The sequence below is a fragment of the Prionailurus bengalensis genome, chromosome A2 (assembly GCF_016509475.1).
Source record: "Prionailurus bengalensis isolate Pbe53 chromosome A2, Fcat_Pben_1.1_paternal_pri, whole genome shotgun sequence".
Classification (NCBI taxonomy): domain Eukaryota; kingdom Metazoa; phylum Chordata; class Mammalia; order Carnivora; family Felidae; genus Prionailurus; species Prionailurus bengalensis.
In genome coordinates, this window is record NC_057348.1 from 156,174,682 (window position 1) to 156,196,675 (window position 21,994).

A 21,994-nucleotide genomic window follows, 5' to 3' on the forward strand; every position below is an offset into this window, starting at 1 on the left:
TTTTCAAGCAAAAGGGATTTCTGGAACGTATTTGAACTGCTTTCTGAAAGCCAGTATGTATCTTATGGCCTTTAAGAGACTGAAGTATTCACGATAACCGATCGAAAAAATACATGTATCATCAGTGCAAGAAAGAACCAGCATCCGCCAGCTGTGAGATGCCCGCTTCAGAGGATAGGACGAAGTCCTCATTTAATTCTGAAGAACACAAAGATATTCCTACCATGCAGCGATTTATTACATCTCCTCATAGAGTCATCAACAATGCCATATGCTTCCAACTCTGTAATCAAGAGGCCAAGAGGTACCACCCAGTACCTGATTTGATAACTAAATGAAATTCAGAGAATCTAACCACTGTCATCCGGGCCACCCACCGTCACTACAGTGTTCTGCTTTTCCTCTCTCTTTTGCTCACCACCGTCCGTACTCTGTTCCTCACAAGTGTATCTCTATGCTTCTACCTACATTTCAAAACTTTCTTCTGTAAAATGAGATGTTGGGGTCAGATCTCTTTCTTCATTTGTGGCTCCATGATGAGGCTTAAGAAATTGACGCATCTTGAGCTAAACAACAAAATAATCCAACCCAGGGGCAGGTTAGAGCTTCTTTAGGCAATGTAAATACCCAATGTCCTCTTGGATTGGGTAGGCGAGGAATAAAGAGCAAAGACTTACCCCATTCCAGGCTCAGATAACAGCTGAGGCCTCGAGACTGAAGATGAAGTCCTGCTCCTGGTGACCATCTGATCCTCATACCCAGCCGGGGGAGGAGGAGGTGGAAGGGGGTGGGATTTGCTGTAGCGAAGCAGAGCAGCAGAGAATCCCCTTGTTCTCTAGCAGGTATGGTCGCCCAAAGTGTGAGGGCACACTTAGGGAAGGAGAAAATGAAAATCTTTGGAGAATCTGATAGAAAAAACCGGAAAACATACACAAGGGAATGTTGGATGCTCTGGGAGTTTAAAGACAGTTGGGGAGCAAGCATGAATGTTGTATTTTATTTTATTTTATTTTATTTTATTATTTTATTTTATATTATTTTATTTTATCATTTCATTTCACTTCACTTCATTTCATTTCACTTCACTGTGGCCGGAACACCTAACATGAGATCTACCCTTTTAAAATCTTGTGTAATGTGGTGTGTGCATACAATGGTATGTTATTTAGCCTTAAAAGAGAACAAAATCCTGCCATACATGACCTTGAGGACATTATGCTGAGTGAGCTAAGCCGGTCACAGAAGGACAGGCACTGGATGATCCCACTTATACAGGAAGGAGGGCTTTCTTTCTGGGCTCATGGCTCATCCCAGCCTCGGCCTTCTTTGATCTCTCCCACTTATGCTCAGGGCTTTCATTTCCCAACAGCCAAATGAGGACATCTTGTAAGAGCAGAACCTTGTGAAGATCCAGTGCCATCAGATGGATTTACAGGCACCAACTGTTTCCTGGAACTGACAGTTCCTTTAGCACAGATGACTACTGACTGTGACCCCTATCGAGGCCCCACACCCACCTAAGAAAGAAGCATTATTTCAGGTCCTCCAAGAAGTAGATGCCAAGGTGGGTCAGTCATGCAGGAGATGTAGCGGAGAAAATGAGACAAAAGATGGAGGAGGCTGGGAGGCCGTCAGGTCGCGGTGTGGATCCGACCCCTGTAAGGAGAGAGGGAAGGAAGAAGGAAAAGAGGAAGAAAAAGGGAGGGAAGAGGCAGGAAGTAAAGTAGGTCTTGGGCTACCGCACAATTCCAAGCAAATCTCAGCCAGGCTGGAGGGTCCTTAGGTCAAAGCAGAGCTATGCAGCTCTGTGACTTCCCTTCCCGCATGGACGGAAACTCTGCATCAAGCCTCCAGAGCTGGGGCTAGGGACACTGGCCCACTTCTTCTGGAAGGACACCGCTGCACTCTGAGGGGTCGCTAGGTGGGGTGGTAAGCCCTGGTCTTTTTGACTCGCATCTCCCACTGTGGAACCCCCACGCTATGAGCAGGCCAGAATGAGGAATATTGGGGCCTAGCAGTCTTGGCCTGCTGTTTCTGGAATACAGGGTCTACCCCACGAGTGGGCGCCGGGTGGAGAAAGGGAGCCCAGACCCTTGAGCTGCAGTTGCTATGGAAAAGAGTTTCTGCATCATGGAGCTGGTGGGGATGAGAATTGCTGGCAGCCTGTGCCTCCTCAGGAAAAGCTGCGGGAGCCCTGTGTCCTCGACCACATCCGCAGAGCATAGAGCGTCCATCACCCCGAGCTTAGGTTGATGCAGGAGGCAGAGAGGCTCAAATGCCACCGAGTCTCACTGGCCCCACTGAGATTTCAATTTTCTCCAAGAAGTGTTTCTTCATTTGTCGTATGCTCTTGGGACAATGTTCAGAGGCTTTAAATGGTTGTGGTTTTTTAAACTTTATTTATTTTTGAGAGAGAGAGACCACAACTGGGGGAGGAACAGAGAGGAAAGGAGAGAGAGAGAGAATCCCAAGCAGGCTCCGCGCTGTCAGCACAGAGCCTGAGGCAGAGCTCGAACTCACGAACTGTGAGGTCATGGCCTGAGCCGCAATCAAGAGTCAGACACTTAACCAACCGAGCCACCCAGGTGCCCTTTAAATCATTGTTTCTAAATTTTCAGAAGTTAGGTTTGTTTGGTTTTTTTTCCTCTGGGAAGAGGGTATTCAAATCTCATGCTGCCATTCCAGAAGTGCATCTCACCCCCAGTAAAACTGTACGTGAACAGGTGGCCAGCCCTGGGCTGTCAGTTACCACCTCTTGCTCTAACCAAATTTTGTCCTACTGCAAAAGCATGGCCACTCTGGGGATGCCGGTGACTCATTTCTGGGGTTCGTCTCTGGTGCTTCTTAAAGTTTCATCTCACACAGACACGGGTTCCTGTTAGGACGAAACTTCATTACGATCCCTCTGAACATTTCCGGGGTTCTTTGGGTATCTTCCACCTCCCTGGTCGTCCTCCTCGTGAGTTCCCTTGCTGTGTGGCCTCTAACATTCAACCTCTGTCTCCTCAACTGAGAAAATTTGCCATGCTCAGTGTCTCCCCCTCGCCATCTGCGGACATCGTCTTATTCTTTCTCGCTTTAGAAAAATCCCAGTCCTGAGCTGCCTGTTTTCCAGCGACCGAGTACAGTTCTTTCATCTACTCCGCTTTGTGTGTTCACTTGTACAGAGCAGCACACCCAAGACGATTGGGTTCTGTGAAGTGATCACGTCACAGAGTAGCTGGTAACGTGGGGGAGGCAAAGCCTAAGAGGAAGCCACCTGCCTCTCTTTGGTCCTGATGCGGCCATGTGCCTCATATTCACCTGCCCGTGGTCCTTTGTCCCCTGAGCACAGGTAAGCCCCTTCTCTGAACTCTCTGAACTCCTCAGCCCCCCACCCCCCAGCTCTCAGCCTTTGGTTCCTGTCACCGGACTCCCTCCGGGGCTAAGCCTCCAACTTCAGTCTGCTTGCTTCACAGGCCCCCTCGATGCAGAAGTCACCCAGACTCCAGGACACCTGGTCAAAGGAAAAGGACAGAGAGCAACGATGTACCGTGTCCCGATAAAAGGACACAGTTACGTTTTCTGGTATCAGCAGATCCTGGCAAAAGAGTTCAAGTTCTTGATTTCTTTCCAGAATGAAATCGATAAAACGGGGATGCACAAGGAGGGATTTTCAGCTAGGTGTCCCCGAAACTCACCCTCTCGCCTAGAGACCCAGACTACGGAGCTGCAGGATTCAGCCATGTATCTGTGCTAGCAGTGAATCTGCAGTGTTAAATATTAGCTAATCTTAATACACAAACATCCTGGGCCCAGCTAAGGAAGCAGCTGGCATATTAGGGTAGAAGGAAATAACAGAATCTAACTAGAGCTAGCTTCAGCCAAACGGGTATTTATCACAAGGCTACATGTATGTCCTATAGAACCCAAAACAAGAACACAGCAATTTCTCAGGAACAAACTGGAATGAAATCTTTGGGACCCTGACATGGCTGATTCGACAACTCTTATTTCTTTTTCCACTTTGTTGGCCCCATTGTTCTCCCCATTAGTAGAAATTGTCGTTTCCAGTTTTTTGATCTCATAGAGCAAAAGACTATAGATTGAGATGTTGGTCTTCCAGGCATGTTGGGAAGGACCAACTTGACTTTCTCTCTTGTAAGACCACAAAGCCTAAAAACAGAAAACAAACTGATCCTGTTTTAGTTAAGAACATGCTCTTGGAAAATTCAACATTAGCCGAGGGGGTCAGTTGGAACAACATGGCAGCTGGAGGCCTATCACTCTGGCCTTATGGATCAAAGATTTCAAAGACAGGAATTCTCCAGTTAGGGGCAGGACACCCGATGGGTGTCCATCACAGAAAAGTAGTGCCAGAAACAGAGAACCTAGGAAAGAAGAAGGAATGTGAAAGGGGACCAAGATCCTTAGTTGGTCAGACCAAATGAAGACTCTGGTTAATTTGTTTTTAAGGAGTTAAATCCAGGTAATACAAAAAGCACATTAATTTTCAGTATGACAATTCAAACCTAAGTCACTAATTAGTAGGAGCTAATTCTATGGAGCTGAGGGAGGGGACAGATTAACCTCAGCGGGAAAACACCTAATGTGCAGACAATTGAAAATTGATGTGCAGACAATTGAAAATCCCCAGTTATGTGATCCAAATTGTACTGAGGGACAATGCAATCAACACCAATGGGAGTAAAGGAGATATTATGGCATCAACTGTACCTTGGAAGGTCATTGCAGGTACACAGAACAGACATAGAATTCAAAATACCTCTGTTAAAATTTGATGATCCATGCTGTTTATAAAATTGTTCATTTCCCCACCACCTACCACTCAGCTTTAGAGAAGTTTATATATTCTCTCTAGTCACGTCTGTTCTTATTTCAGTATAAGCTGAACCTGGTTTTCTTACCCCCAGAAGTCCAAATTTACTTCATCTCTCAAACAAACATCATTCTGACCCTTTGAAACAGAAGCTCTCAACTTCCTGGTGTATCCAATGTTATGGCTTCTAATTTCAGATTCTCTTTCCAGCACTCAAACGTGAGTCCTCCTTAGTGTCCATTTCTGTTCCTCTCCAAGTAACAACACGCAATCCATCACCCACACCTTTGCTTTAATCACAGAGGAATCATTGCTTCGGGGGCCTCCTTTCATGGAATGGTCCCATTCTTATGAAACTATTCTCCTAAATATTAAAACTATAAACTTGCTGGATCGAAGGCTTATTTTCATTCCTCTGCCTACTTGATCTTTTTGAAGCATTTGACAATATTGACTGTCCCCTAAACCCTGGAAACTTCTCTTCCCTTGACGTCACTCACCTCACTTTCAATTAGGTTTCAATTTCCCACCTCTTCTTTTTTGTAAATGGAGTTTCCAGAACTGAAGTCTATCCATTAGTTATTCCTAGTCTTAGGAAAATTCTTGTTCTATTTAAGTTTTAACATTCTAATCTAACTCATTAAGAAGTTTTCTCTTTTGTTAGTTTGGGATATTCAAAATGTCTACTCAGAAGGGATTGAAACTGTTGTCTGAAACAACTTCTTTCTTCGGTATCACCCGAGGGACAGGTTACACAGGTATATTCTAGGACAGGATCAGAATTTCGAGTCAAAATTTCCAGAAGTGGGTTATAGGAATACATTTCATCTTATCAAGCCCCTGGTGGGGTTTTGAGAACTTCTGCCAATCTTTATAAGATTGGTAAAATAGCAACTCTAGCACGGTGCTCCATCATTTTCTTCTTGTTCTTGCCATTCTTACTCTCTTCTCTCCTTTTCCTCTTCCTCTTGTGCCTTCCTTGAACTTCTCTTTTCCTAAGAATGCTCAAGTGGGTTTGGAGCCTGTTTACATCATCCATGTACCAAAATAAACATGAGGTCATACGTTTGGACCAATGATCCCCTCTGTGGAAGGTGCCCTGAGACTGTGGGTGTTCCCAGGGACTGTGATTTCATGGCTAGATTCTACCTTGTGGGGCTAAGGGAACCCAAAACTTCCATTCCTCTCTGCTGCTGTGCATCAGAAACCATTGCTGGGGAAGCTTGTCCTGCCAGTGATCTTGCCTTGGACACCTGGCGGCAAGTGAGCTTGGGAGTGTGTGGGAATTTGTGTAGAAGATGTTTTCCCAGGCCCACTCTCTATGGCTTCCGTCTTGTCCCACAGGACACACAGACCCTGCAGTCAGCCAGATCCGCAGCCACAGGATCACAAAGACGGACAGAAGGGAATCTGAGATGTGATCCAATTTCTGGTCATATACTTGTTTACTGGTGCCCACAGACTCTGAAGCAAGAGATGGAATTTCTGATTTCCTTCCGATACCAAAACACTGCAGCCGAGTTGGGATGCCCAAGGAACGACTGTCGGTTGAAAGACCCAATGGGACATATTCCACCCTAAGACCCATCTTGCCGCAGAGCGGGCGGGCTCAGCTGTGATCGCCATGCTGGTGGCATTGGAATAGTGCAGGTGAACCAGTTCTGTCCAGCGTGCAAACTCACTGGCTCTTCTCCTCTCCCCTGAGCTCTAGGGAGGCATTTGAGAAGGCCACTTGTCAGTCTTGTGCTTCAAAGAAAGAAAGAGGCAGGTGGATAGTTGTGGCTCCACGTGCAAGCGGGAGAGGGCAAGGCTACAAATTAGCTCTTAAATTATCATAGTGGGCATGCCATGCTTCAGGACATGGGCTTTGGAAATGCCTAAAAAGAACACAGAATTGGGTAGTCTGTGGATCTCAAGTTCAGAATAAAGCCCCCATTCCCTCCCCCAAACTTTTTTGAACTACAGAAACTGGATATTTGAAGTTGATATTAACTTACCAAAACTCTAAGAAATTACTACTGATTTTATCTCAAACGCGACCCCTCTGAAGACTCTTTCCCTCTACAGACACGAATGACTTCCTTGTTTGTGGAACAACAGAATGTTGACCGCTAGAGATTTATTCTCCTCCTTTTGTCACAGATCTGCCTCCCCCACAAGACTGACTGTCTCTCCAGGGCAGTGATTCAACGGGGAATAACGTGAGGGAACAGCAACCACAAACCTCTAGAAAGGAAGGAAACAGGAGAAACACTGATTAGTAATCCCCATTCAGAGACTCTTCAGGAAATTCAAGTCTCAAATCCAGGGGATCGTGGAGTTTGACTCTGTGATTTCGTACACTCAGTGGGTCCCTTCTCTCTCTTGGAGATCTTGGATCCACAGACAGTGGAATGAGAGTCAGGATACCTGCTTCCTAATCCAAACTCTGGCTTTTTTTTTTTAAACTGTAAGGTGTTGGCAAGTGCCCTCTTAGCTCTATGATTCAGTTTTCTCCTCTTTAAAATTAGAAACTCGCACCGTTTGCTCTCCAAGATTTGACATGAGTATGACTCAGGATATATCTCCACGTTTCTCACACGTGTGACCACCGGGGATGTCGCTACCATCTGGCAATAACTGAGGAAACTGTAAATGTAGCTAACACAGATCCAGGGAAGATCTGGTTGGAAGGGGCATTCTAGATCATCCCTGTATGCCCCAGCATTGATGTAGTCTTGAAATGAGGTCATGACAAAAAAAATGGTCAATTTTTTCCTCCCATCCCCCCTACTGCTGCCCGATGACAATAAAGGCGAGCGTCAGAGAGTCGACCATGTAGAGCAGTCAAGCACTCTGGGCTCCCAAGACAGTCCTGGTTCAGGCTTGCTGTTCTGGCAAAATTATTAATAGCATGCTCTTTCACATATTAACGGGTTCCGGTTCAGACAGTAAACTAAGAAAGCTACTGTTGATGATGACACAAACCATAACATCTCTGTGCTAAAAGAGATGTTTAATAAATTGTTTATTACTATTGTAGTGAATTTTGTTATAGAAAATGTTATTCAGACTTATAACTCAAACTATGAGGCAGACTTCACTCAGGGGGACTGCTGCAATGGGGAACTGTGGTAGGGAAGACGTATTGGTCTCAACTCCAACTCCAAGCAGGAAAAGTGAGTTTATAGCCAAGAAGCAGGGAGGGGGAGTGGAATTGGATGGAGAATTACAAAAAGGAGACATCAGGGTAAGGGAGGATTCTGGCTAGACTGTCCTAGCAGAACTCTTGCTGAAGGCCCTCCAGGATGATCAGAAATCATCTGGGGGATAGTTGTCGGGGATAGGAATTTGGTCTTACATCAAGAGCACTCAGATATTGAAGGTATGCTGGCTAACCACCTTAGCAGGATTCTGACTAAAATTAGACTCTTGAGGACTGCCCAAGAATGGGACCAAACAGAAAAAGGGGAGAATGGACTCTTGAGATACAGAATGGACAGAATTTTAACTCTTATCCATTATAAGAGATGAAGGAGACTAAAAATAACAGACTAAGAATAAAAAGACGGTCAACAAATCTAGAAATCAAAGATGAAAGAGAATGTTCAATAAAAGGTCATTTTGAAATAAGAAACATTTGAAGCATCCACATGAATATCCTTAAAACTAAAAGAAACTCCTTTTCTCTCTTTCCATGGCCAGTGGCCTTGCCCAATACCACCTCACACTTCAAGGCTTACACATACACATTCTAATGCACATACATACCCATGCCTACGAAGACATCCATGTAGAGGTACACATCGGCTTTTCCTCCCCAGAAGAGGGCACTACCAGATTTAAAAAGCAGTCTAATCGGCTTTATTTTCAGTAACAATTTTGTCTTATTACCCCATTTAACTAACTTCTTATATCCAACAAGAATACTGTTCTGGAGAAGTAAAAGCTAATCCATATTTCCACTTTTACTATTAAGGGACATATAATTGCCAATTAGAGTTTCTCAGGGAGCCAATGCATCAAAATAATAAATATCTAAGCCTAAATTTAACAAAAGAAATCAAAAAGTTGTACACTGAAAAGTGCAAAATATTGCTTGAAAGAAATTAAAGACCCAAATAAATTGAAAGATATACCATGATTGTTGATTGAAAGACTTAATACTTTTCGGATGGCAAAATTCGCCAGCTGATCTACAGATTCAACTAAATCCCTATCAAATTCCAGAATTCCAGCTATCTTTCCTCCCCCAGAAATTGACAAGTAAATGCTAAAATTCAGATGAAAGTCTAAGGTACCAAAATTAGCCAAAGCATTTTTAAATAGAAGAAAGGTGTTAGATAATTCATACTTGCCTATTTTTTTTAACTTTTTAATGTTTTTTTTTTAATTTATTTTTGAGAGAGGCAGTGACAGAATGAGAGTGGTTAGGGGAAGAGAGAGAGGGAGACACAGAATCCGAAACAGGCTCCAAGCTCTGAGCTGTCAGCACAGAGCCCGATGCGGGGCTCAAACTCACGAGCTGTGAGATCATGACCCGAGCTGCAGTCCGACACTCAACCGACTGAGCCACCCAGGCATCCCAGTACTTGCCTGTTTCAAAACTTACTATGAAACTACAGAAATCAATACAGTGTTGTATTGGAAGAGAATACACATTGATCAGTGAAACAGAATCAAGAGTCCTCAAATAAAGCCACAACTTTATGGGGAATTGATTTTAGATAGGAGTGCCAAAACCATTGAATTGAGAAAGAATAGTCTTTTTAACAAATGGTGCTGAGGAAACTGGATGTCCATGTGCGAAAGAATGAATTTGCATGACTTCCTCATACCACATATAAAAATTAACTCGACATTGATCAAAGACGTAAATGTAAGAGCTAAAAGTATAAAATTCTTGGAAGAAAACACAAGTGTAAATCTTCCTGACCATGGGATAGGTGACGATTTCTTAAATATGACACCAAAACACAGGCAACCAAGATTAATTGGACTTCTTCAAACTTAAAAAATATTTAAGCTTCAGGGCACCTGGGTAGCTCAGTCGGTTAAGCATCTGACTTCAGCTCAGGTCATGATCTCGTGGTTCATGGGTTCGAGCCCCACGTTGGGCTCTGTACTGACAGTTCAGAGCCTGGAACCTGCTTCAGATTCTGGGTCTCCCTCTATCTCTGCCCCTCCCCCACTTGTGCTGTCTCTCTCTCTCTCTCTCTCTCTCTCTCTCTCTCAAAAACAAATATACATCAAAAAATTGGGGCTTCAAAGAACACTCTCAAGAAAGCTTAAGTCACCCCCCAAATAAGATAAATATTTGCAAATCATATACCTTGCAAGGGACTTGCATCCAGAAAACCTTGAAAATTATATATTCTGGATACAAGTCCCTTATTTGGGTATTATTCATAATCGCCAAAAAATGGAAACAATTTGAATGTTCATCAATTGGTCAATTAACAAAATGTGGTGTATGCATACAATGAAATATTATTCGATCATAAAAAGGAATGGAGTTCTGATACATGCTGTAACATAGACGAACCTTGAAAAAAAATGCTATGTGAAAGAAGCTAAGCACAAAAAGGCACATAATATAAGATTCCATTTATATAAAAGTCCAGAAGAGGTACACCTCAGAGACAAAAAGTAGACTAACGGTTGCCATGGGCTGCAGAAAGGAGTGAATGCACAGTGACTTCTAATTGGTACAGGGTTTCTTTGGGGATGATGACAGTGTTCCAGAATCATATGGCATTATTGTTTGCACCAGTTAATAAACACTAAAAGCCATTGAATTTTACATTTTGAAATGGTGAATTTTACGGTACATGAATTACTATCTCAATTTAAAAAAAGATCTGGAAGCTGAACTTAAAAAGATTCAAATATTGTAGGTTGAATGTCAGGGGGAAAAGCATATTTTCAAGAGATACCCTCGTGAATAGAGGAACGTGTTGTATAATTTGCATTGTGTACCAACTTGTTTGATGAATTTGTGAATCTTCTAAAATTATAAAACATTTTATAAACTTCTCAGTAAATACACTCTTTAAGTGGCCAAAGAAATTAACTGACTATGAGGTACATAATAATATAGATGAGTCTCAAATAATTACAGTGTTGGAAATAAGCCAGACACAAACAAAAACACACTATTTTATTCCATTTATATGAACAACTAGAAAATGCAAGCAAATCTATATTGACAGAAAGCAGATCGGTGGTTGCCTAGGGATGGGACAGGTGTGGGAAGGATTGGGAGGGAAGGATTAAAACGTGATAGAAACTTTTTGGGGTGATGGATATGTTCACTATCCTGATTGTGGTGATAGTCCTCTGTTATCATGCGTACATCAAAACTTTTTAAATGTGTGCAGTTGATTTGTATGTCAATTATACCTCAATAAAGCTGTTTTTAATTGGGTTATAATTGACATAAAACATTATGTAAGCTTAAGATGTACAGTATATTGATTGGATAAATTTATATATCATAGCATGATTATCACCATTGTGCTCCTTAACACCTCTATCACATCACCTAATTACTATTTCTTTTTGTGGTGAACACAATTAAGATCCAGTGTCTTAGCCACTTTGAAGTTTATAATAGTAATAACAGGAAAGGGAATCCAAAAGTGTTCGACGAAGTGTCTAAGCCAATAATTTATCTGCTTGGAGACAGATGAGTGAACTTAAATGGCATTTTCTATTCTGCATTAATTTTTGCTACTGACCTGTCTGTAGTTTAGCCAAGTTTTACCCTCTTAAGAAGTGCTCTCTCAGTTGAAGGCAGGGACACATTATGAGGTCTTTAAATTGGAGGAAATGAGGCTTTAGCCCCTGGGATGAATTTTTAACCTTTGCATGCTCCACGGGGAGGGAAGAGACCTACAGTTTTGCCAGAAGAGCCAAGTTTGAAGGTCTGGAAGTTTGACCAGGTAAGTTCCAGGCGCCAAAGATGATTACATACACTGTAGCGGTCGTCCTGCAGCCTCCAGAGCTGCTGAGCTGGGTGTTGGCCCTGCCATCATCGACCATAGTCTCACCATGACTCTTCAGGACACCAGGACCACTGCATTGTAACTCCTCACATCCCAACACACAATTTATTGCTTGCATTCATTGACTCTCATTATGATGACTTATTGGTAGGGAAGACCAAAGGGGAAAGGTTTGGTCTGGAACATGCAGTAATGAACAGGAGACTCAACACGTCTCCAAAGGCAAGGGGGAAAAAAGCAAAACATGAACTATGGGGACCTCATCAAGATAAAATCTTCTGCCCTGCAAAGGAAACAATCAACAAAAGTAAAAGGCAACCGATGGAATGGGAGAAGATATTTGCAAATGACGTATCAGATAAAGGGTTAGTATCCAAAATCTATAAAAAACTCACCAAACTCAGCACCCAAAAAACAAATAATCCAGTGGAGGAATGGGCAGAAGAGATGAATAGACACTTTTCCAAAGGAGACATCCAGAGGGCCAACAGACACGTGAAAAGATGCTCAACATCACTCATCATCAGCAAAATGGAAATCAAAACCACATTGAGATACCACCTCACATCAGTCAGAGTGACTAAAATTAACAACTCAGGAAATAACAGATGTTGGCGAGGATGTGGAGGATTGGGAACCCTCTTGCACTGTTGGTGGGAATGCAAACTGGGGCAGCTGCTCTGGAAAACAGTGTGGAGGTTTCTCAAAAAATTAAAAATAGAATTACCCTACAACCCAGCAATAGCACTACTAGGAATTTATCTAAATGATACAGGAGTGCTGATGCATAGGGGCACTTGTACCCCAATGTTTATAGCAGTGCTTTCAACAACAGCCAAATTATGGAAAGAGCCTAAATGTCCAACAACTGGTGAATGGATAAAGAATATGTGGTTTATCAATTTGACAATAAATTTCATATCCAAAAAAGGCATAAATACAAAAAAAAAGAATATGTGGTTATATATACAATGGAATACTATTTGGCAATGAGAAAGAATGAAATCCTGCCATTTGCAGCAAAGTGGATGGAACTGGAGGGTATTATTGTAAGTGAAATAAGTCAGTCAGAGAAAGACAGATATCACAGGTTTTCACTCATATGTAGAACTTGAGAAACTTAACAGAAGACCATGGGGGAGGGGAAAGAGAAAAAGTAGTTTCAAACGGAGAGGGAGGCAAACCATACGAGACCCTTAAATACAGAGAACAAACTGAGGGTTGATGGGGGAGTAGGGGAGAGGGGAAAATGGGTGATGGGCACTGAGGAAGGCACTTGTTGGGATGAGCACTGGGTGTTGCATGTAAGCAATGAATCATGGGAATCTACCCCCGAAGCCAAGAGCACACTGTATACACTGTATGTTAGCTAACTTGACAATAAATTATATTTAAAAAAAAAAAGAGAGAGAATGGTAAGTCACCTGCTCCTTATCTAACCCCTTCTATTGGGTTTGAGCCGAGAGAGGGAAGACTGGTAACTAGCAGCTGACAGAACCGTTCACAAGTTCCTTGGTGAGATTCTGCACACAGGCAGAGCTTCCTTTGAGCCCTAAGTAACAAGGACACCTCATTGATGAGGAGGAGACAACTCATTCCCCCACATCTGTGTCAACTCCACCACTGCCTTAGCTGACTGAGGATAAGTGTCTAACAGCACCCGGGAAGAGACCCTTCAGACTGGGCATGGGTGTTTAGTGTGGGGCATTTTCATCAACAGCATTAGTGAACAACAGGAATATCTCCAAGAAAAATCACTGAGGTGCTTCTAAGTGGTGATGGCAGCTGTATTTTGATTCAAGTGTACATTTTGGGAAGCCTACTAACTGTTTACCAAAATAATGGAGACCCTTTGAGGGAGGACTTGGGACCCTGCTGTCAATAAGAGAAGGTCATAAACCACTGTGATTTGGACACTAAAAATTAAGATGATCTTATTCATTACTCAAAGCCTGGAGTATCCTAGCTGTACAGATTTTATCTCCCAGGGAGCCTGTACATTCTGATAGGGTAGGCTGTGCCTTACTCTTCCTTTCACTATGCCTAGAACAAAGAAGGTTTTCACATAATTTTTATTTAACCCTGCAGGTTAGGAAAGAAGGACAGAAGAATGGAAGGAAGGAAGACCCCTCAAAAACAGGCATCCCATCCATGATTAAGGAGAATAATGCAGATAGATAAATAGAATTGGGGGACACAAGGTCAGAGGGAGAGCTTATAGTTTTCCTAATGGCTCTTCTTTGAATTGCTTACATCAAAAATTCAGGCAGAACAACAAAAGATGAGAAAAGTGAGTGGAGCACTGGGTGGCTCCATCCGTTAAGCGTCTGGCTCTTGATTATGGCTCAGGTCATGATCTCATGATTTGTGAGATCGAGCCCCGTATCGGGCTCTACACTGACAGCATGGAGCCTGCTTGGGATTCTTTCTCTCCCTCTCTCTCTGCCTGTCCCCCTACTCACACACTCTCTCTCAAAATAAATAAACAAACATTTTTTTGAAAAAGAAAAATAAAACTGAGTTATAAACCATAAAATAAGGTTCCCTGAAGATGTTTGTAATCATTGCTTAGCTGAGGGGGAGGAAGAAAGAAGGAACCAGAATCAAATCATTTCCTGCCTCTAATATTTTCCCAGCAACCCTGGCTTCCACTTCCGTGTTTCTCAACGTGTGTAACTAGACATCATACCTAGTCACTGCCTCTACTCAACAACAGAAAATGAAGGGATGATATGAGCCAATGAAAGAAAATAAAGGAACTAAAGATAAGAAGTAGAGAGGGGAGTGGTAAAAATGTTTCGGAAGGCCAGGGGACCAATCATGAAGGTGTTTATCACTCCACATACCTGCGCAATGCTGTCCCCATAGTAACACATACTAGGCCAGGATGTGTTTACAGTAGAGAAAAAAAGATGTCTCATTCAAGTGATGTACAAGATTAGGTCCAGAGACAACAGGCTCCCCGGAAATGGTGACTTCACAGGAAGACCCGCCTCAGACGAGGGGCCTTTGAAGTCTAACTCCCTGGGCTAATACAGTGAGCATCCCTCCTGGGCCATGCCTGTGGGTCTTCTTCATGCCATCTCTGCCATGCACACCAGACTCCTCTGCTGGGTAGTTTTCTGGCTCCTGCGGGCAGGTGAGCTCTGGGCTAATGGATCAGCATCACTGGGCTTTGTCTGTGGCTCTCTGTGTCTCAAATAGGCCCTGGACCTTCATGTTGCCCAAAGATTTTCTGAAAGATTTTCTGATTTTTTTGACATCTAAATGAAAACAAATAATTGCATCATGGCACAAAAAGCAAAATTCATGTGAGTTTTCACTCGAACATGGGATACTTAAAAGATATTCGCACTCGCCTTGGGTTGCTGCGTGGCCACGCACGCACTTCCTCCGCCATTATGACCCTGTCTCATGTAATCTCTTTTCCTCTGAGGTCCCATGAATGCTGGCGTCACCCAGAACCCAGAACACCTGGTCAGAGGGACAGGACAAGAAGCAATGCTGAGATGCAGCCCAGAGAAAGAACACAATTACGTTTACTGGTATCAGCAGCTCCCAGGAGAAGGTCTGAAATTCATGGTTTACCTCCAGAAGGAAAATATCATAGATGACTCCGGAATGCCGACAAAACGCTTTTCTGCTGAATTTCCCAAAGAGGGACCCAGTGTCTTAAAGATCCAGCTGGCAGAGTTGGGAGACTCTGCAGTGTACTTCTGTGCCAGCTCCTTACCCACATCAGTGCAGAGTCCCATCCTGTCAATGCAGGAACACCCTCCAGGCCCCGCCCCAGAAATAGCCACGGGCTGGGGAAGGGAAGGGCACGTGTAGTTGGATTAATGAACATATTCGCTAGAAAGCATTTTGCAGGGCGAGCATGGAAATAGGGGATGGTGGTGGAAGTATCACGAGACATCCCAGCCCATGCTCAGGAACTAAGACTGTCACCAGAAAAAGGTAAAGATTTTTAAAACCGGACATGATTTTTCAGGTTAGATATTTAGGGAGCAAAAGTTCTCTTTTCTTCACTTTATACTCTATTTCAAGTTCTCTGTTGCAAGCTTTAAGTAGAGAATTTCATTTAATCATCTAAGACAATCAGACAAAGGAAATATTTTTGTCTTTTGCAACATGAGCGAAAAGCAAATGCAGTTTCACGAGTTCATTTTTCTTCCACAAGCTCAAAAGAGAGAGGAAAGATACAAACCCAGGCTGTCTGGCTCAGGGTGCAGTGAGCCAATCGGAGAGAGACTCTGGCCCGCACCCTTGGCCCTGCCCGCCCACTCAGGCAGGCTGAACACAGTTTGGGGAGGGAGGTCCCAGGGGGTGCAAATGCTTCAGGTCCCCTGTCTGTCTCCTCATCTGCAAAGTTAGAGACCCCGTCCAGAATACCTGTGGGATCCTTTCCAATTAACCATTCCAGCCTTCTGACAACTTCTGCATTTTAAGCCAGGGGGATCCCCAGAGCTAAGTTTCTACCATCATTTGTCTTCCAACAGGTGCTTAGCACTCCAGGGAGCCCCCTCTCCCATCATGGGTCACCAGGTGATCTGCTGTGTGGCTCTTTGTCTCCTCGGAGCAGGTGAGTCCTGGGGTCAGGGAGCAAATTCCTGTCCCAAAGGTGCTAAGCTCCAGATCTAAGTCCTTCTACCCATGACAGCAGCATCAGGCACCCTCCTGGGCTGTGTTTCTAGGGCCTCTCTTTCTTCTATAGGCACAGCAGATGGTAGAATCACTCAGACCCCAAAATACCTGATCAGAGAGGAAGGACAAGGCGTGACTCTGGAATGTGAACAGGATTTTGATCACGACTCCATGTACTGGTACCGACAGGACCCAGGGCAAGGGCTGAGACTGCTTTACCGCTCACAAGTAGTAACTGATGTTCAGAAAGGAGACATACCTGAAGGCTACAGTGTCTCTCGAGGCAAGAAGCCATTCTTTCCTCTCACTGTGACATCGACGAGAAAGAACCAGACAGCTCTGTGTCTCTGTGCCAGCAGTAGAGACGCAGTGAAGTACAGCCACCTCCTCTCTATGCAGAAGTGCGTCTCAAGCCCTGCTTCCCCACCAGGTGGCAGGGTCTTTCTGTGTTCAGTGCCCTCACCTCCCTGCTTTCTTCCACTTTCACCAGACGCTCAAAGCAGCTGCTGCCATCAACGTGCTTCGCGGAATGACAAGACACCTCAGTGATCCACTAAGTTAGTTTTTAAAATTACGTCTATATCTTTTTGTATCTGTATCAGAGAGGGACAGAACAGAGAGAGGGAGAGAAAGGAGGAGGAGGAGGACGGGGGTGGGGAGGCGGAAAGAAAATAGACAAAAGAAAAAAGATGTTAATTTTACATCCTGGCTCTTCTTACCAAATACTAGAAAACGCGAATGAACAGAAAATTGTCCCTCCCTTCAGAATAATAAAAGCCAAGGAGGGAGAAAGAGGAATAGAAGACAAACACTGTGGTCAAGTTTCATATAATGTGTGTTTTAATCAGAGATGTCAGTGGTCTATGGGAAGTAACATGGCCGATTTTGTCTGGTGACACCAGGAAGGGCTTCAAAGAGAATGCAAAACCATGAGATGAAACTTCAACGACGAGTAGACTTTCATGAGGTAGACAAGCACCAACAGTGACAGGCTTAGGGAACTGGCAGGAGGGAGTGATGAGCTAAAGTCAGGAATGAAGATGGTCACCTCCACCCCCAGAACATGGCAACAGGAGATGATTTGGAGGAACGAGTGGAGCGAGGGTGTTAAGAGAGTTGAATTTCTATTTCTAGTGGGCCTTCTTTGGATGCCTGCATAGAAATACCTAGTAAGCCCATGTAAATGTACACCTGGCACTTGAGAGAGACAGTTGGACTTGAGAGAAATATTTGCATGATTAATCATCAGACAGGAGGTCAGTATTAGTTTACAAATGCTCTTTCTGTTGTCTGTATGGTTTCTCCCTCTGTGGTCTGACACCAATCTATCAGATTAAAAGGCTAATGGTGTTAGTTCTTAGGACTTCATTTGTTTACAAATATTTATTTGATCACATAATTCTGCTTGCAGAAATGAATGACAGTTTATATTGTTCAGACTGTCCCATCCACTGCATGTAACTAAAAATGCTGGGTGAAATACATTCTTAATTATTCTTGGAAGCAGTTAAGAACCTTAGTCTGTTCTCCTGAAAGGCCCTGTATTTCCCAGGACAAGCAATTTCTGGGAAGATGTGGGGAGTCCCTGACCATTACGTATAAGCCTGGGCCTCGTGCATTTTATTTGGTTTCCTTTCTGAACTGTTAACCTTGGATTTCTTCTCTCATGTAGTCTGTGGAAGCTTGCCTCACACAGAAGCCAAAATACTGATGAAACAGAAATGGGAAAGAGACACTAACCTACGAATAGGATTTACAACCCTGAAATATGGTGTGATGAACACTAGCCCTCATTGCAACTAATGCCCTTGGACCATAGTAAAGAAACCATCTGAAACGGGATGGATCTAAGATGCTTTACTTTGTCCAGACCATGTTCATTGATACCTTCCGATCAATAATTTCCTGAGCAGGCTGATACAGTCATGGACCAGTAGGAGACACAGTCCCTAGAGTTTGCTCCTCCATGGGTACAAACCATATTCCAGAGGTGATAGAATGGGGTGAGGTTATCTGTCCAATGAAAGAAAGGAAATTAAAGGGAGGACAGTAGGAGACAGTCTCGCTTTTCTTTATTATCTTGGATACAACTTGAAAGGATACAGATTTCCTCCTGTCAGTTGACAAATTTAGAAAACAAAGACTTAACAGGATTTTAAAACATCCACTCTAAAACTATTGAACCATTTACCTTTTCAGAGTGATCTTGATACTAAAAAGAACTGCTTAGCTGTGAAGTTTCATAATAATTCCTATTACATTATTATTTCCTCCATTCCCATGACCAAAGTGTAAGAGTTATTATATGAAATGGAAGTCAAAAAGTCAAAATATCACTAGGTCTTTCCTTAGCAAGTTTTGAGGAGCCATTACGTCTATTAATGAGGAAGGGCAATTTATAGAAAAGTATAATCAAAGAGCTGTAGTGTTTCTTGGGTACAGTAAACATAATTTCTGAATTTAAAAATATACTGGAAGCAATCAAAAGTAAATTAGACTAGCCAGAAAACCAATTTTCTAATTGTATGCACACTCAGGGAATATTCCAGGATTCTGAGGAAATAGAAAAGGATATGGGAGAAAAATAACATCACAACAGCTTTATTCATGATGACTTCAAATGGAAAAACACCCCAACATCTATCAGTAATGCAATAGATAAATAGTGCGACATTTATATACTAGAATAAAATATAGCAAAAGAATCAAATATTATTTGCCAAATCATGGCTGAATCTCATTGACCTAACGTCGAACAAAGAGTGCATAGCGTATGAAGTTAAGGTAGTGGCTGCATGTGGAGGCATTTTTAATTTTCTTAGAGGGAAGCATGAGAGAGGTTTCTGGGGTTCCAAAAATGTCCTATATCTTGATCTGGCTGGTAGTTATCTAAGTGCATTCATTCTGAAATTCAAGAAGCTGTACACTTAAGATTTGTGCAATCTACTATATGGATTATATGTCTCCCTTTAAAAGCTTAGAAAAACAACCACTGCCACCACCCCAAAATGTACTGACTTAAAACACGTATATAGTCTCTCTCATGGTTCTGTGGGTTGAATGGGCTCTTCTAGGCAGTGCCCACTTGGGGGTTCTCATGTAATGACGGACAGATAGTCACTGGGGCTGGAGATACTTGAAGGCTCAGCCTGGCTGGACATCCCAGGTGGCTTCCTGATGCCCATGTCTGATACCTCACCTGGGATGGCTGGAGCAGCTGTAGACCACCCAGCATGTCTCTTTTCTCCACAGAGCCCTTCAATGTGGTTAGGTAGGTTTCGTCACCGCACGGTGGCCTCGGCGTAGCTAAAACTATTACATACTGCCTGGTTTCCCCAAGAGTGAGCATTCAAGAGACCCAGGTGGAATCTATAAAGCCACATATGAAAATCATACAGTGTCCCTTCCCCCACATTCAAGTCAGCCCAGATCTTTATAGGAATGGGAATGCTAGGAAGGATGGTTCTTCTGGGTGCCATCTTTGAGAAGTAGCTACCAGAATGTAATAAATTGGTACTACTAATCCTGTTCCTCACTGCTTTTAGACCAATGATGACTTCAGAGTATAATGACAGCTACTTCATTTGCAAATATTTTTCTTGAGGTCAACTCTAATCAAGAGCTATAACACAAAGAAAGTTCCGGGAAATGCATTTCTTCCATAGTTCAGTTGACGAGGAGTATGAAACACCATAGATATATACCTGATGGCTGCTGGTCCTCAAGAAGAGTAGAAAGAGTTTCTTCTGATCCAGGGGCCTCCAGACACTTCATCCCTTATACATCATAATGTTGTGCAGACGTAATACATTACAAGGCACATTCACCTACTCTTTGCAGAAAAAGTACAGTTATGGTGAGAAGCGGCCTTATCGTAATGCGGTCTGCCCCCACCATGAAAAAAATACAGCCACAAGAGCATATCAGATGCCCTTTAATACATACATCAGTATTTTGCACATAGTAATCTTTAGTACACAATATTATATTCACTATGATAAAAATCTATGTCACTACGCTACAAACATAATTTGTTGGATCAAGTCCTAATCCCACCTTCCTTAGTTACTCACTCCAGATATACATAACTAAATATTCATGAAGCAAAACTGGGAGGTTGTTATAAGAATAAAAGTATAATGTTTGGGAGAAAAATCTTCAGTTCCTTTGAAATTGCTATACATTTCTAAGCACGAGCCATTTAAACAAATATTCCAGCATGTTCAAAGCAGAAATAATTCCCTAAATCTCCTACAACCTATTTCCACTGGCCAATACTTAGCCTATGACCTGTATCATGGGGAAATAGCTGTAAACAAATTATCCTCGTAGCCTCCACAGTGATTTACACAGAGATGTGCAAACTACCATAAATAGCTATGTTTAGTATTAAGACCATCCATATGACGGCGACCGGCATGAGATAGTCGTGAAATAAATACTTCATTTAGAAGATGAGAAATTGTCTTTATCATCAGTATGAAGAAACATTGAACTTATAGCCTAGAATTTCTGATGCTCACTCATGATTGTTTATCACCACGATTGTTAGTGACTAACAATCATCAGTTGTCTGACTTACTTTGAGGATATGTTACAGAAGTAAAGAAGAGGCGATAATTCCTTTTAATGCACAAACATACAGCTTTTTTCATGAGTAAAGCTAAGAAACTTCTTTAAGTCGATTCAATGATCTGGGTCTTAGCGCATGTTCTATAAAGTTAGGAGTAGAATTAGAACATCTGAGGCCCCTTTCAGCTCTTTGATGGATCCTGCATCACTGGAAAAAAACATCACCACGAGAGGGCAGATTGGAGCATCTTCAAGAATATGTAAGCAGTGGCCCATCCTTCTAGGGGTGGAGAAAGGGAGAATGAGATACAGTGAGAGGTGTGATATGAGGCCAGTATCTGAAGATGCTCATGCTTCTGCTGCTCCTGGGGCCCAGTATGAGCCTTACAATCTGAGTAGTTGGGGCAAGTGTGTGTGTGTGTGTGTGTGTGTGTGTGTGTGTAATGGCATGAGTGGAGCAGTAGGCAGAGGTTGTGGATTATTTTATGTGGATCAAAATGAGGGGGGACATTCTTGCTCTCTGGAGGTATGAAGGGTAAGGTAAGAAGTCACCAGGCAGGGGAGGTGGGGGATTATGGTCCTAGGGGGTCTAATAGGAAGATTTCACAGAACAGCAGGAATCTCTGGGTGCCGTGAGTTTTCCGCCTGTGGTACAGGCCTCCTTCACCTCTTTGACCTCTGTGTCAGCAGGTTCTGGGCTTGGTGCTCTCGTCTCTCAGAATCCAAGGACAGCTGTCCGTAAGAGTGGAACCTCTGTGATGATCGAGTGCCATTCGGTGGACCTTCAAGCCACAACTGTGTTTTGGTATCGTCAGTTCCCGGAACAGGGTCTCACGCTGATGGCAACTTCTAATGTGGCCTCCAAAGCTGCATATGAACAAGGTTTCTCTGAGACTGAGTTTTCCATTAGCCATCCAAATACAACATTTTCATCTCTGACGGTGATGAGTGCGAAACCTGCAGACAGCAGCCT

At 43.1% G+C, this 21,994-nt stretch overlaps 1 long non-coding RNA gene across 3 annotated transcripts; it reads right to left on the bottom strand.

Annotated features, from left to right (window-relative positions):
- Nucleotides 1–216: 216 nt before the first annotated feature.
- Nucleotides 217–21,778, bottom strand: LOC122488435. Of its 3 annotated transcripts, XR_006298612.1 has the most exons (6): nucleotides 20,154–21,778; nucleotides 16,709–17,042; nucleotides 14,652–15,279; nucleotides 1,518–1,656; nucleotides 678–870; nucleotides 217–566 (listed from the first exon to the last, which is right to left on the bottom strand). It is a non-coding gene; the product is annotated as an uncharacterized LOC122488435 (long non-coding RNA). The 3 variants fall into 3 exon arrangements; XR_006298614.1 differs by lacking the exons at nucleotides 16,709–17,042; nucleotides 20,154–21,778 and adding an exon at nucleotides 16,198–16,700; XR_006298613.1 differs by lacking the exons at nucleotides 16,709–17,042; nucleotides 20,154–21,778 and adding an exon at nucleotides 15,394–15,503.
- Nucleotides 21,779–21,994: the final 216 nt, after the last annotated feature.